This window comes from Alligator mississippiensis, chromosome 2 (assembly GCF_030867095.1).
Source record: "Alligator mississippiensis isolate rAllMis1 chromosome 2, rAllMis1, whole genome shotgun sequence".
Classification (NCBI taxonomy): domain Eukaryota; kingdom Metazoa; phylum Chordata; order Crocodylia; family Alligatoridae; genus Alligator; species Alligator mississippiensis.
Window position 1 is genome coordinate 51,685,805 of NC_081825.1, and position 14,856 is coordinate 51,700,660.

Sequence of the window (14,856 nt, forward strand, 5' to 3'; positions counted from 1 at the left end):
TGTGTTTAGGTTGTGGTGTGCATGCATGTGGGGAGGAGGCTGATGGTTTTTTGTTTTTTAAGTTTCTTACCTTTTTATTGCAGCAAACAGGAATTTAATTCCAATCACGTCAGATATAACCACCCAACTCAACACTCTGCCCAGTCCTGTTCTCCTTTAGCATGTATATAGACATCAGATGATGCAAAGTGCTTTTGATTCAGCTATGTACTTGTACTTCAACAACCTGTGCTGAATACCCCCGAGAATGGCAGCTCATTCATTTTGTATCAACTTGAACCAAATCATGTCAGCTCCCACTCTCCTCAGCAGGCCGCCCTCATTCTCTCTTCACTCACTATGCACTGCTGTGCTCATTGGATACAGCTGTGAATGAGTGGGTGTTTTTGCATGAACCAGGCAGGGGTGTGTCTTTTTTTTCCTCCCTGTTATCACTGTTTTTAACCATTTTTTGTGTGCTAAGTACACTTTGGGCTGTTGTAAAGGTCCTTCCACTCTCCCTTTAACAAATCTACATTACTGCAGATATATTTTTATCCTGAAAGTTTCCAAAATTAACTCCAGTCTAGTGCAATGGAAGTAACCTTTTTTTGGAAAGCTGAATACGGAGGGGTTTTATTTTATTTTATTTCAGTTAATTTCTAAACATACAAAGATTGTTTGGAAAAATAGTTTTAAAGGATAAAACATGGAAGAAGAAAACTTTAACAATGCTTTTCATTTCTAAAACGCTGTGAACATTTCATTGCCAACTCAGAGCATGGAAGAAGCAAACACAACTCTGTATACATCAGTGAAGTTACACCGGCTTATGTTATCATTAATATTCATTTTGAGTATAAAAATGTACACTCTAAACAATTTGATTGTCCAAGAAAGGAGTAAGCAATGCTGTATAACAAATATAAAATGTGGTTTTACTCTAAAGTGATAGTAAATGTGACACTGCCCAGTTCTGGGTTTCTTGTCTTTTAGTGAGCTCCCCATTAAATATTCTCAATTTACAAGTAAAAAGACATTTCACACAACTGCTGCTCCTGCAGTCTCAGCTGACCTTTGACAATATGTCTACACCACTGGTTCTCAAACAGTGTATCATGAAACTCTTTCAAGGGTCCCACAGTACAAGCACCAGTGCTGCCATGATCAGGTGAAATTGGGCATATGGGGCAGACAGATAAGTGACTGCAGTGGAAGTGGATGCTCTTACCTACATTAGGTTTTCCTCCCTTCCCCTATGGCTAAAAGTTTGTAAATGCAGGTAGAAAAGCTTATAGTGGCACTTTTTGGGAGTAAAGCACAGCCATATCCAGGTTCTGCAAAACCTGCATTTCCTATTTCCAAACTTCCAGACAATGGGGAGGGAGGGACAGGGGGCAAGGCAGGGCAGGGGGTGGAGGGGAAACAGAGCGGAACTGGGAAGGGAAGGGAGCAAAACCTAATGCAGGCAGGAGTGCCCACTTCTGCTGCAGCCACTTCTTCATCTGGCCCTAGCTATCTCTCCTGGAAACAGAGCTGGGTGGTGCAGTTTCATCTGGTTGTGTTGGCAGCCTGAAGATGCAGTAGGTAAACTATGACTTTACAATGTACAGGCAGTCCTCAACTTACAATGTTTTGAGTTACAACATTTCACACTTACAACGTTTATAAATTGACACCCCGTTTCAACTTTCTGATGTCAGTTTTGACTCTACAACGCTTGATCTGATGACAGGCCACACCAGCAAACAAATTTGCTGTGTTGCCCATCTCCCTAGAGAACATCTGTCCAAACTTCCTTGGACATCTTCTTTAAGAAAACAGACAAACCTCAGCCAAAACTCCAGAGAAGACTCCATCCAAGAACCCTACAAAAAGTCCAACCAAAAGCCCTTCAAAAAATCCAGCAAAAGTTACCTCAAAGTCCTTCCAAATCAATATGATTGCTATTTACAATATAAATGCATTAATGTAGCTACATTACTCATCTATAATTGATTGAGTACAAAATTCTGCATTATTTTTGGTGAAAATGGGGTATCAGGCCTTGGTTCAGCAACCAATTTCCCATTTATAACATTGTTTCCTATGGGAAAATTGGTTCCAAGTTACAACATTTCGACTTAAGACGTGGTTTTCAGGAACCAATTGTGTCATAAGTCCGAGGACTGCCTATATCTCAACCAGGGAGGCTGCCAAATTCAAAGAAGTTATGGAGGGGTGCCTTGAGTTTAAAAGATTGAGAACCACTGGTCTTCACTGCAGCTGTGAGGTGTGATTGTAGTCTGGGAAGGCATACTCAAACAAGCTAATTCAGCTAGCTTCAGGGTGCAACATGGAATTGGATTTTTTAAATTTAAATCAGATTTTTTGATTTAACCTTTTTTTTTTTAAATATGCTTTAAAAAAAATAAACCTATATAGTTTTAATTTAAGATATGTTAAAGTTCAAAGATATCATCATGGAATAGGGATTATAACTTCTAATTATATACTATAAAAGACAATGTATTCATGTAACCTTTTTAGAAAAGTTCTATATATAGGTCACAACAGGCCATGGACTATATTAGGGGCCCGATTTTCCCTCTATAGATTAGTAAAGATTAAAGAAAACCACTCTACCCAATGGGACTCAGTAGCGCTCAGTCTAGAACAGAGTTTCTCAACCCGTGGGTCACAAGAATATATGAAAGGGTTGCGAACAAACTTTAAAAATGGATTCTCCCTTAAAGGAGAAAAATGTGGGAAACTATGGCTTTTCCCTTGCAGGCTGGGAGAGTTCCAGCTTGGGGCCCCCCTGCCCCACACACCCAAATCCTGCCCTGCATTCTGGGGGGCTGGGGCATGGGGCAGTGGATAGGGTGTGAAGGGCACTGGGTCAGGACTGGCTATTGAGGTTTACAAATGGGTCCTGGTACAAAAAAGTTTGAGAACCACTGGTCTAGAAGGTCGCATTAAGCATCTCTGTGATCCTTAGTTTCAGTTCTCAAACTGGATTTGTGTCTCCAGCGATATAGGCAGACAAAGTTCTTTGGGTAGATGTGATATCTTTTATTACACCAGGGGTTTTCAATCTTTTTAAAGGAGTATAGCCTTTCTGGGTACAATTCTAGTTGGGGGGTGGGGGGGAAGGGAGCATGGCAGCTAGATGTGAAGCCAGGTGGGGAAGAGGGGGGCTTGCATGTGGCAGTGCAGGGTGGTGGATGGTGGCAGCGGTGGCGGCAGTTTTGTGCGAGATTTCCCCCCCCCCCGACTCCATGTCCAGCTGGTGGGCCAGCGCCTGTGCAACTCGCAGAGGAGAGCTGCTGCCCTCCCCTCCCCCCCACTCCTGCGAGGTAGCGGCGCAGGGTGGTGGCACTCGTTCCCAACCGCCTGTGCATACCCCCCAGCCCCTTTCTGCGTACCCCCGGTTGACAACCCCTGCATTAGACCAACTAAATAGTTGCAAAAACTGTTCTTTGCAAGCTTTGGGGCACAAATGCCCTTCATCAGGCATAGGGAGAGTCTGTTGTCTCCAGAGATAACATCCTTGCTAACAGCACTACATGCAGATGAGAGATAACAGACCTGATTACCTACCCATCCACCCTATTGTCTGTCTGTAAGTTTATGTACACAGATTCAAGCCCTTACCTCTTTCTTAAAGTTTCAAGAAGTTGAATGAATACAGGATTGTTGGGGTGGAGTAGATCTGGGCAAAGAGGAGGAGTCTGGAAATAAATGCAAGGAGGGAGGGGCAGCAGAAACAAGAGGGACATTTTGAGCAGAATATTGTTGAAATTGCAAAATACTTCCGTAACAACCACTTTGCAGCAGCTGCTCTGAAGAAAGCAGGAGGAACCAAACTAACTCTCCCACAAGATGTGCAATGGAACTCAGAAGTGGACTTTATATTGAGAACTGGCCTAATCTGATGACAATTTGCAAACAAAATCATGACAAAATAGATGGAATTGTCATAGCCAAAGTTACCAACATTGGGCTAAAGAGAAACAAAGAATGTATGCTGACTATCCTAAAGGCCATTTCTGTGGCCCTGAACAAAGGTTATATCAAACAACAAGAATGCACTTTTGTAGAAAATAATGATTAAATCGAGGCTTCCTGACCAGTGATTTAAATCAAATCCATCCTGGTTAGCTTAGTTAAAGCTAGCATAGGTATGCCTACCTATATTGTAATCACATTTCCTGCTCACAGTGCACATACGCTCTGAAAGTATTAATAGCATGATTCTTTCTTTTCCTGTACATCTTTACCAAGCTTGGGAGTTGAAGGGGGTGGAAATCAAATGAAGCATTTGTGATACTTCTTTGCACTCACTGTTTTCCACAGATTTTTTACTGCACAATGGGTTGGAATTTAATAAATAATTCTATTGATAATGCCCAAGAAGAAAGATTCAAATCTCTTCTAGGTGGTTTGGAACATGTACAGCTAAAGGGAATACAAAGTAATATAATTCTGACACTAAAGTAAATGCATAGGATTTGAAAGTGTTGGCATACAAAGGCAGTCATATAAGCAGGTCTAATTTTTATAGATGTTTTCAAAGCAGAACTGTCTTCTAAGGAACTTGTTAAATTCTTGTAGGAGCACCAGAAGTACCATTATGCAATTATGGTTTGTATTCATAGCATCTTATTTAAATTGAATGTGAACATAAAAACATACCATATTTTCTCATATACAATATGCTCCCCCTCTCCTCCACCCAAATGCTGGAAAATACAGGGTATATTATATGCAAAAGATATGATACAGAGCAGTTCCTCCTGGTTACTGGGCAAAAATGAAAGTAAAATCTGCACAAAACTCAAAAGGAGCAGAACAATGAGCAGGCTTGGTTCCCTACTGTTGCTACTCAACTTTTTCTTCTTCTTCATTTTGTCTTACAAAAACAAGTTGTATACATTATTCCAGGATGTGTTGTATGTGAGAAAATATGGTAATCTGAGGACCCTCCCCCCTGCTTTCTTTCCAAGCTGTTCTCCTGTTGGTATAGCCTATTCCGTTTTCAGCAACCAAAATACAATAGGATATGATGGTTTTCCAACTGAATGCATGACCATATGTACTCACAAAGACAATTTTAGACACTGATTTAAATGGATGCTAAAGACAGAGTCAAGCTAAACTTGCCCAGAAAATGTCAAAGAGGCAAGGATTTTCATTGTACATATTTGGTCCAATAAAGGAGATCACCCTAAGAAATCCTTGCCTCTCACATAACCCATTTCAAAACTAACACCCACATAGAAAAGCAAAAGCACTTTGCTTCAGAAGGCTGACTGGTATAACAAACAACATGAGACCATCTAATATCAGATTCAGAGGACCAGCCTACTTAATTTCACAATAAGCTGTGTGAAAATGAAGCTATCATACCTGTCATCTGTTACACTCTTAAATAAAAAAACCTGATGTGATTCAATTTTCTCTTGCATTTAAACTGGATTTATCTGCATTTAAATAGTTCCATTATCTTACCTCATGGCTGCTTAGCAGCTACAGATCAATTTCATTTTGTTTGATTAAACTGTTGTAAGAATTACATGTGAACTTACCAAAAGCATTTCCATATTGTTTGCACCTTCAGGAGTGAACAAGACATTATACTATAGCACCAGCAAAGCAACTATGAATTTGATAAGGGAAAAAGCGTGTCATACATTGCAGTACTATGCATGCTAAAAGTTCAAAAAATTGAGAGAGTCAGACTCCCCGCTCCTACCCCCAATATTTGAGAATTTATTTTTTAAATAATATGCTTTTGTTTTATATTTTGAATTTTGGGGCAGGGCTGTGGAGCATGACTTTGGAATTCCATCTGTGCCATGTGCTGAGAAAAAATATTTTTTTATTTTTTAGATTTATCTGCTACCCTATCCAAAGAAGGCACCGTCTGGTTTTTGGTCCATGCCCAGTGCCACTCAGGCTATCGGTTGTGGGCATGCACCAGACTGCTCTAGCAACAACTACATGACATTACCAGCATGCTGGTTAGACATTAGAAAGAACGTCTTCACAGTACGGGTTGCCAGAATCTGGAATGGGCTTCCAAGGGAGGTGGTGCTTTCCCCTACCTTGGGGGTCTTCGAGAGGAGACTGGACAAGCACCGAGCTGGGGTTGTCTGACCCCAGCACACTTTCCTGCCCAGGGCAGGGGGTTGGACTCTGTGACCTAGTGGGGTTCCCTTCTGACCCTAACATCTATGAATCTATGCAGAACAGATAGGAAGGGCATGTTTTCTGAGTGGGCACTCTCTAACACTGCTCAACATAGTGGAGGCATGCCCTTGAATTTCTCTGACAGTCTCTACATGTGGGGGTTCAACAACTAGGTTCACCATCTCTCCCAGATTTATAGTCAGAGCTGATTTTGCCCCCGACTGCAAGAGCTCACACCAGTACAGCTGCCTTCCCTTTACCAACCCAAATCAGATTTTTCTCCCTAATCCACGTATCAATTCAATCCTCTCCATCTGCTCATGCATACAGGTTATTTCTGTTCCTCTATCAGCTCATGAGGTTCTTCACCTCTGCTGTCACAGGTCTTTGGGAAGAGGGTATTGTAGAAGTTCTTCCTCCCTTTCTGATGAGGACGATGCAAAGCAGGGAGGGGAGAAGCAGAGGGACAGTCCTGCTGTTCCCAGAGGAAAAACAACTCTGAGCTACTAGGCGGTTTCCATTCCCTCCTCCCAGCTCTCCTCTCCTTTGAGAATAACATAGGATCTTACCAGGAGAAAGCGAGTGAGTTCTGCTTGCTTCCCACAGAAGCCCTGATTGGTTTCTCTCCCCCAAGAGGCGGGAAAATGGGGAAGGCAGACAATCAGAGGGGGTTTCACTACTATCATGGCTGAAGTCCCTAACTGGCAAAAACAGTGAGAGTTGGTCACACGCAAAGTGATTTGAAATTAAACTCTAATCCCCCATGCTGATTTTGGTAAATAGTACAGATGAATTTACTAGTTTGGCAAGTAAGATCTGCAACTGATGGCTGTATTACTTCCAAGCCTCTGCAATAACAACCAAGCTTCCAGCCCCAAAACATTACAAAACTGAATCTAAAAAACACTGAGTTTTTAAAAAGGCGATTCTTGGTCAGGGTACCATGTTAAAAGGATCTCAAGGCATCCAGCATAAGGGTGACATGCTGTGCCACACAGTATTAGCACTGTTAGGTGTGCAAACACCCACACAATTCACAAGATAAACCCAGAGTTTTCAAATAGGAATCCCTAATGTCAAAAGCAATCTGACTTGTTGAGCTCTTTTTGAGTTCTTTGCAACAGAATTGCTCTATTTATTCTTCCAAAGTCAAAAAAATGAGTGAAAGGCAAGGGCTGTCATTTTCTGAGAGGTGCCCTGAGTCTGAAAACGTTAAAAACCACTATTTTAAAAGATACATTTTAGGTTCTTTTATATTAGGGGGAGGCTTCCATGGCTGACCAGAGAAATCCAGGGCAGCCTAAGGGCCAAAAGGGGAGCACATAAAAAGTGGAAACAGGGTGAGATCACTAAAGATGAATATACCTCCTCTGCTCGTGCTTGTAGGGAGGCAGTTAGGCGGGCCAAAGCTACCATGGAGCTGAGGATGGCAACCCAAGTAAAGCACAACAAGAAATTGTTTTTTAGATATACTGGGAGTAACAGGAAGGCCCAGGGAGGAATAGGACCGCTGCTAAATGGGCAAAAACAATTGGTGACAGATAGGGGGGACAAGGCTGAACTCCTCAACGAGTTCTTTGCTTCAGTGTTCCTAAGTGAGGGGCACGACAAGTCTCTCACTGGGGTTGTAGAGAGGCAGCAGCAAGGCGCCAGACTTCCATACGTAGATCCTGAGGTGGTGCAGAGTCACTTGGAAGAACTGGATGCCTTTAAGTCGGCAGGCCCGGATGGGCTCCATCCGAGGGTGCTGAGGGCACTGGCCGATATCATTGCAGAGCCACTGGCGGGAATATTCGAATGCTCGTGGCGCACGGGCCAAGTCCCGGAGGACTGGAAAAGGGCTAACGTGGTCCCCATTTTCAAAAAGGGGAGGAAGGAGGACCCGGGCAACTATAGGCCAGTCAGTCTCACCTCCATCCTTGGCAAAGTCTTTGAAAAAATTATCAAGGCTCACATTTGTGAGAGCCCGGCAGGGCAAATTATGCTGAGGGGAAACCAGCATGGGTTTGTGGCGGGCAGATCGTGCCTGACCAACCTAGTCTCTTTCTATGACCAGGTTACGAAACGCCTGGACACAGGAGGAGGGGTGGATGTCGTATACTTAGACTTCAGGAAGGCCTTTGATACGGTATCCCACCCCATACTGGTGAACAAGTTAAGAGGCTGTGATGTGGATGACTGCACAGTCCGGTGGGTGGCGAATTGGCTAGAGGGTCGCACCCAAAGAGTCGTGGTGGATGGGTTGGTCTCGACCTGGAAGGGTGTGGGCAGTGGGGTCCCGCAGGATTCGGTCCTTGGACCGATACTCTTTAATGTCTTCATCAGCGACTTGGACGAGGCAGTGAAATGTACTCTGTCCAAGTTTGCAGATGACACAAAGCTATGGGGAGAAGTGGACACGCCGGAGGGCAGGGAACAGCTGCAGGCAGACCTGGATAGGTTGCACAAGTGGGCAGAAAACAACAGGATGCAGTTCAACAAGGAGAAATGCAAAGTGCTGCACCTAGGGAGGAAAAATGTCCAGCACACCTACAGCCTAGGGGATGACCTGCTGGGTGGCACAGAGGTGGAAAGGGATCTTGGAGTCCTAGTGGACTCCAAGATGAACATGAGCCGGCAGTGTGACGAAGCCATCAGAAAAGCCAATGGCACTTTATCGTGCATCAGCAGATGCATGACAAATAGGTCCAGGGAGGTGATACTTCCCCTCTATAGGGCGTTGGTCAGACCGCAGTTGGAGTACTGTGTGCAATTCTGGGCGCCACACTTCAAGAAGGATGCGGATAACCTGGAGAGGGTACAGAGAAAGGCAACTCGTATGGTCAAGGGCCTGCAGACCAAACCCTACGAGGAGAGACTAGAGAAACTGGACCTTTTCAGCCTCCGCAAGAGAAGGTTGAGAGGCGACCTTGTGGCTGCCTATAAGTTCATCACGGGGGCACAGAAGGGAATTGGTGAGGATTTATTCACCAAGGCGCCCCCGGGGGTTACAAGAAACAATGGCCACAAGCTAGTAGAGAGCAGATTTAGACTGGACATAAGGAAGAACTTCTTCACAGTTCGAGTGGCCAAGGTCTGGAACGGGCTCCCAAGGGAGGTGGTGCTCTCCCCTACCCTGGGGGTCTTCAAGAGGAGGTTAGACGAGTATCTAGCTGGGGTCATCTAGACCCAGCACTCTTTCCTGCTTATGCAGGGGGTCGGACTTGATGATCTATTGAGGTCCCTTCCGACCCTAACATCTATGAATCTATGAATCAAAATGCGGCCCACGGACCAGATGCGGCCGACCAGGCCATTCCATCTGGCCCAAGGGGCCCCTAAAAAATTTAGAAAAGTAATATTTATCTGCCCCTGGCTGCCTGTCATGCAGCCCTTGAAGGCTTGCTAAAACTCAGTAAGCAGCCCTCCGCCCAAAATAATTGTCCACCCCTATTTTATATACTGCTGTTTTCTGAGTCTTTAGCATTAGCTTGATTCACATACAAGCTTTTCTCTAAAACCATGATGGCTTAGAAACCTTTGTTATTTTGTGCCAATAAAAGCTGGGATTCTCACAAGGACACCTGCCTTCAAGAGCACGGCTTTTAAGAGAAGACAGTGATACTACCAGACTTTCAGTAAAATTTATGGAAGGTGGCAACAGTCAGTGTCTGCAACTCACGGCTTTAATACATGCCCCCTCCTTCTGCACTTGCCACTACTAAGCATATGAATAAGACAGGCAAAGATAAATTTACCAAGTCACTGTCAGGATCCCTGAGTCTCAGACCTAGGTCTTCCAGGCTTATGGGCAGGCCTGGGCTGCAGTACCACTAAATAGCCCAGCCTGGGCCTTCCTGTGAGTTTCCCAGTAGGGGACCATGTAACCCAGAGAAACCAACGAAAGCCACAAGGCCTTAATGAGAAGGCTATAAAAATCCTATCACTGTCCAAGGTACTTGTCCTAGAAATAGTGTTTGTAGCTTTGTTATTTGGGACCTTCCTGCCTGGCTCTTGTCCCACCTCTGCCTAAGACCTTCCTGTCCTACCTCCAGCCTTGTTCCTGCCTTGGGCCTTTAGGCTTTGTTCCTATCTCACTCCTGCCTTGGAACCCAGTACCTTGCTCCTGCCTACAGAATTGCATGTTTTGGACTCTCTGGCTCCTGACTTCTGGCCTAGCCTCGATCACAGACCCATCTGAACCCCCAGGCTAGGGAGAGACATTACACATAAACTGGTTTAAGTGATCAGACACTGATTTAAACCTGTAACAGAACAGACATTCAATGCACATAAACCGGTTTCAAAATGGCCAAAACTGGCTTAAGATAAATCTGGCTGAACATAGTATCAGACTTAACAGATATGCCACAAACTGGTTTATGCAATGTTTGTCCCACACCCCTTCCTGGTTTAACTTAAACCAGAGTCCCCCAGCCTCCCGGCATGCTCTCTGGGCTCAGCTTTCTACTCCAGCTCAGCCGGGCTGGCCCTGCTCCCCAGCCAGAGCAGGGACAGGCAGGGGTCTAGCCAGAGAAAGGTTTAATCCTCCTGAGCTGGGTGTGCCAAGTGCTCCCCCATTGTTGCTGCAGCAGCAGCAGCAGGGCACCATGGCCCCTGAGACAGAGCGGCCAGGGAGGAGGGTTAGGTCTCCCCTCTACCCACACTGGCAGCCAGGTCTGTCTGCTGTCTCTGCCGCGCTTACTCCTTGCAGCCGAATAAGCACCCTGCCGTCCCCTCCACTGGATGCTGCCCTGAGCGCAGAGCAAGTGGTGGCTGCGGCCAGGCCGGGCAGAGCTGGTTGCAGTGCCCTGGCGGCAGAGTGGGGAATAACCCCATTCCCTGTCCATGCCCCCTTCCCCCCCACCCCCAAAGAGGCCCTGCAGGCAGCGCCTGGCTCTGATCCCACCCCCACCCAGCCACTGGAGCAGCAAGGGGGAGAGACCGTGATGGGTAGCAGCCCCCATCACTGTTTCCCCAAGCATTAACCCCTTCCTGGCGGGGAGCTGTGCTGTGGTCAAAGGAAGCTGCTGCGGAGCACTGTGGCACTGCGGGGGCTGGGAGGACTCTGGCCCTCTCTGGACCCTGGTGCTGCCACGCGCAGCCTGCCACAGCTCTGTCAGCCCTACAGTGCAGCACCCCCACCGGGAAGGGGCTCATGCTCCCCAACATTATGACAAGGGCTGCTGCCCCCATCAAAGGCCCTGCCTCCTCCTGCCACAGCGGTAGAGTGGAGGCATGGCCAGATGTCGGCGGGCAGGGATGGGGGTTATTCCTCCTCCCTTGGCATCTGGCACAGGGGGCTTATTCCGCTGCAGGGAATGAGTGCGGCGGTGACAGAAGGATGACCCGGCGGGGGTAGAGGGGAGACTAAATGTCTTCCCTGCCCCACTCTGCCTCAGGGGCCATGGTGCCCCGCTGCTGCAGCAATGAGGGGGGAGCGCCCAGCAGACCCAGCTTGGGTCCCTGCCAGTGGCACAGGGAGGGAAAAATTAAATACCTCTGGCCAGTTCAGCCCAGACTAGCCAGGGTTCCCTGCAGCACATTTCCCTACAGGCGAGGGCATGCTCTAGCGCCCCCACCCCCCAGCGCCTGGCCTGAGCAACTGCAGGCATGTGCTTGCAGTTCCTCAGTCCAGAGAGAATGTTTGTCCTGTTACAAACCGGTTCAACCCAGGCAGGTTAGACTAACTTGTGTAGCCTGGGTGTACACAGGTTTGTACTTCCCTCTCCAATTGAGGGAATTATTGGCAGGTCAGTGTGCTGTGGAGGGACACAACAGCCCAACGGCAGCCTCTGTCCCCTATAAAGTTAGGTCCAGGCAATCAATTACTTAACTATACACAGATTTATTATTACAACAAAACCATTAAAGGGTAAGTACATAGATTTTATATATAAATATATGTACAAATTTACAAAAGAATAAACCCTATTTTATAAACCCCCCCCCCCCCCCCGTTATCATTTAAAATACAGATGAACAATAGAACAAACCAGACCAAAGGATATTGATTGGGCAACCTTATAACTCTATTCATATACAGACTATGTAAGGAACAATCCACAAATATAATCAGCAATCCTCAGACTACCTGGGTGCCCTCCAGGACAGGGGCCCCACTCCCAAGGTACCACCATAGGAAGAGAGGTGGGAGGAAAGACAATGGAGAGGAAGACCCCAAAGACTCCTAAGCTTCCCCGCTATCATCCAGGAGCCGCCCAGGGCCCCTTCACGACCCTCGGGGCGGGGGTCCCTTCCCCTGTGGGGACCCTCTTTCCAGGGTAACTTACTACTCCACAATCCCAGAGGGTTGCCTCTTGTTCTCCAGGTCAAGCTCTGTCCCCACCGGGTTTTCCTGCCACCTGACTCTGCTGCTGCCATCCTGGCTTAGGGCCACAGGCACCACTGTGTGTAGTGGGCACTTCGCCTTATGCTAGGGGTTGGAGGCCTGGACAGCCTTGTGCAGCACTGGGGCTCGTTCTGTTCCCGGACCCGCTGGGCAGCATTGTCTGCACTGAGCTGCTGCCCTGTGTCAGCCGCTGTAGACTCGAGCCACCTCAAGCAGCTCCCAGGGTCTCTCATCTGCCATGCACTACCTCCTGCACCAAGCTCCCAGCCTTGTTCTGGGGGTTGCAGACCCGAGCTGCCTCACGCAGTTCCAGGGCCTGGACACCGTGTGATGTGCTGCACACCAAAAACCTAACTGCTGAAGCCATGCCATGCTCCCTGCTGCTGGAAGTCTTCAGGGGCTCTTCCTGGGCTACTGCTGAGCCCTGCTGAGCAGCTCTCCTCAGCTCTTCTAAGCCCCGCTCTTCTCTCTTCTCTGTCCCCGATGCATCTGCCCCTTGTGTTGGGCATGCAGCTCCTTTTATATGCTCCAGGGCTCCGCCCCTGAAGTCTTCTGGACCTGACAGTTTGCAGTCTTCAATCAGGTCCAGGGGAGCTCTTCTCCCCCTTTCCTCAGGAAAGGGGCGTGATTTTATTTCTCTTGCTGCCTCCTGATTGGCTGATGGGCTCCACCAATCAAAACAGCAGGATCTCAAGCCTGGGACTCAACCCAAGCTCTGAAAGGTAAGCCTGCTACACTTGCAAAGGTTGAATCAATTCAGGCTCCAGCTTTTTGAATGTCTGCTCTAGCCCCAGTGTGGTATCTCAGACTGAAATCTGGTACTGGTGACCCTCAGTTTTAGCATCTGGACATCCAGTATGGTTGACCCTTGGCTTTTGAACCCTGACCCCCCACATCTGGGTTGTGACAGTCGCGAGGCCATCACTACAGGAAACCCTCACTATTCCCGGTTCGGCATTCGCGGTTTCAAATATTCGCGAATGCCAAACCCACATCTTAAATACACTTACAGGAACTCCTCGGGAGCTCCGTGCTTGCCACTACTGGGCTCCTGCTGTCACTAGTGCATCCATGCCCACCCCTTGCCCCCCAGCTGCCAGGGGCACCAAGCTCACGACGTTCATGAAGATAGTGCTGTATTTGTGGATTTCACCACTCACGGGGATCTCCAGAATGTATCCCCCATGAATAGCAAGGGTCGCCTGTACTCATTAAACTAAAGCATTAGCATAGTGACCAAAACACTGAAAGTAAGAATGGAGAGACTTTGTAGCATAGCATACCTAAGAGAATCCACATAAAACAAGCCTGCAGCAGATAGCAGATCTTATTCTCTGCTGGGTTCCAACTATTTTGCTCTACTCTGATAGCATAAAGATCAGAAGCAACTGCCTGATTTTTTTCTGAAGTTGGTGAGCTTGGCTGGTCCACAGCTAACATAGCCAGTTCCCACATCAATAAGAACACCCCCATTTTTTGTAGGCAAAGTAGATTTGGTCATACCAGAGGTACAGACTGAGAACCCTTTGCTTTAGCTCTCCCCAGCTAGCATATGATCTCTAGTGGGTCCCCACCTGAGATATAATACCTCGATGTTGATGTAACCTGGCTGCAGTTAGGGCTGAACCAGGAAGATAATCAAGGTATAGATATTTGGCACAGCAGCATCTGCACATTGGCCAAAAATGACCTTTCTTGAAAACTTTCTAGTTATAGAACTGTGATAAATAAGGCAGCCCTTAATTAGGTAAAATAAATTATCTACTTCCCCACTGAACAAAGAAAACTAGGAATGCAGCCACATTTCCTACAATGAATTGGACCAATATAGCTCTGTTGCACAGAAAATGTTAATAACTGAAAATAAAGGTGATTGCTCTAAAAGTAAGTACAAAATATCACATCACTGCAGGTTTAGAGTTTGGCAATACAGTAGTTGGCTCAAACAAATAAAGAATTGTAACTGGAACAAAAAAACCCTACATTTCTGGAAACTGAGCAAGGAAATTCTGTAAAACTGTAGGGGTTTCACAAAGACATTACCAAATAAAAGGTCATATTGTGTTGGGAGACTTAGAACAACTGCTGTGTTTTAATCTGTTTGAATATTGAGACATTCAGAGCTACTTAATCTTTAGCTTACGAAGTGCAAGGATCAGCGATTTTTTACTAATAAGGGCCATAGCGTGTGACCCAACTGGAGCTGTGGGTCACTGTTCACCTCTGGCTACTCCAGTGATAGTGAGCAGAGGCTGCAGCGAGGAGGAGCAGCCCTCCACCCAGACTGAAACAACTGACTGGAGCAGCCAGAAGTGATTGGCATGCAGTTAATAAAACATGAACCAGATCAAACTAATCAAATTCTTGATAAA

General features: G+C 46.6%; 1 protein-coding gene across 19 annotated transcripts in view; it reads right to left on the bottom strand.

Moving 5' to 3' along the window:
• Positions 1-14,856, bottom strand: part of APBB2 (amyloid beta precursor protein binding family B member 2) — a 393,847-nt gene that overhangs the window by 36,613 nt on the left and 342,378 nt on the right. For 2 of the 19 annotated variants that reach the window (XM_019480936.2, XM_019480930.2), the window contains exon 1: positions 71-310. The exons of the other annotated variants lie outside the window; for them this stretch is intronic. The gene's annotated coding sequence lies outside the window, so the exon portion shown is untranslated. Of the gene's footprint in view, positions 1-70; positions 311-14,856 lie in introns of those variants that run through there. 19 annotated transcript variants of the gene reach the window in all.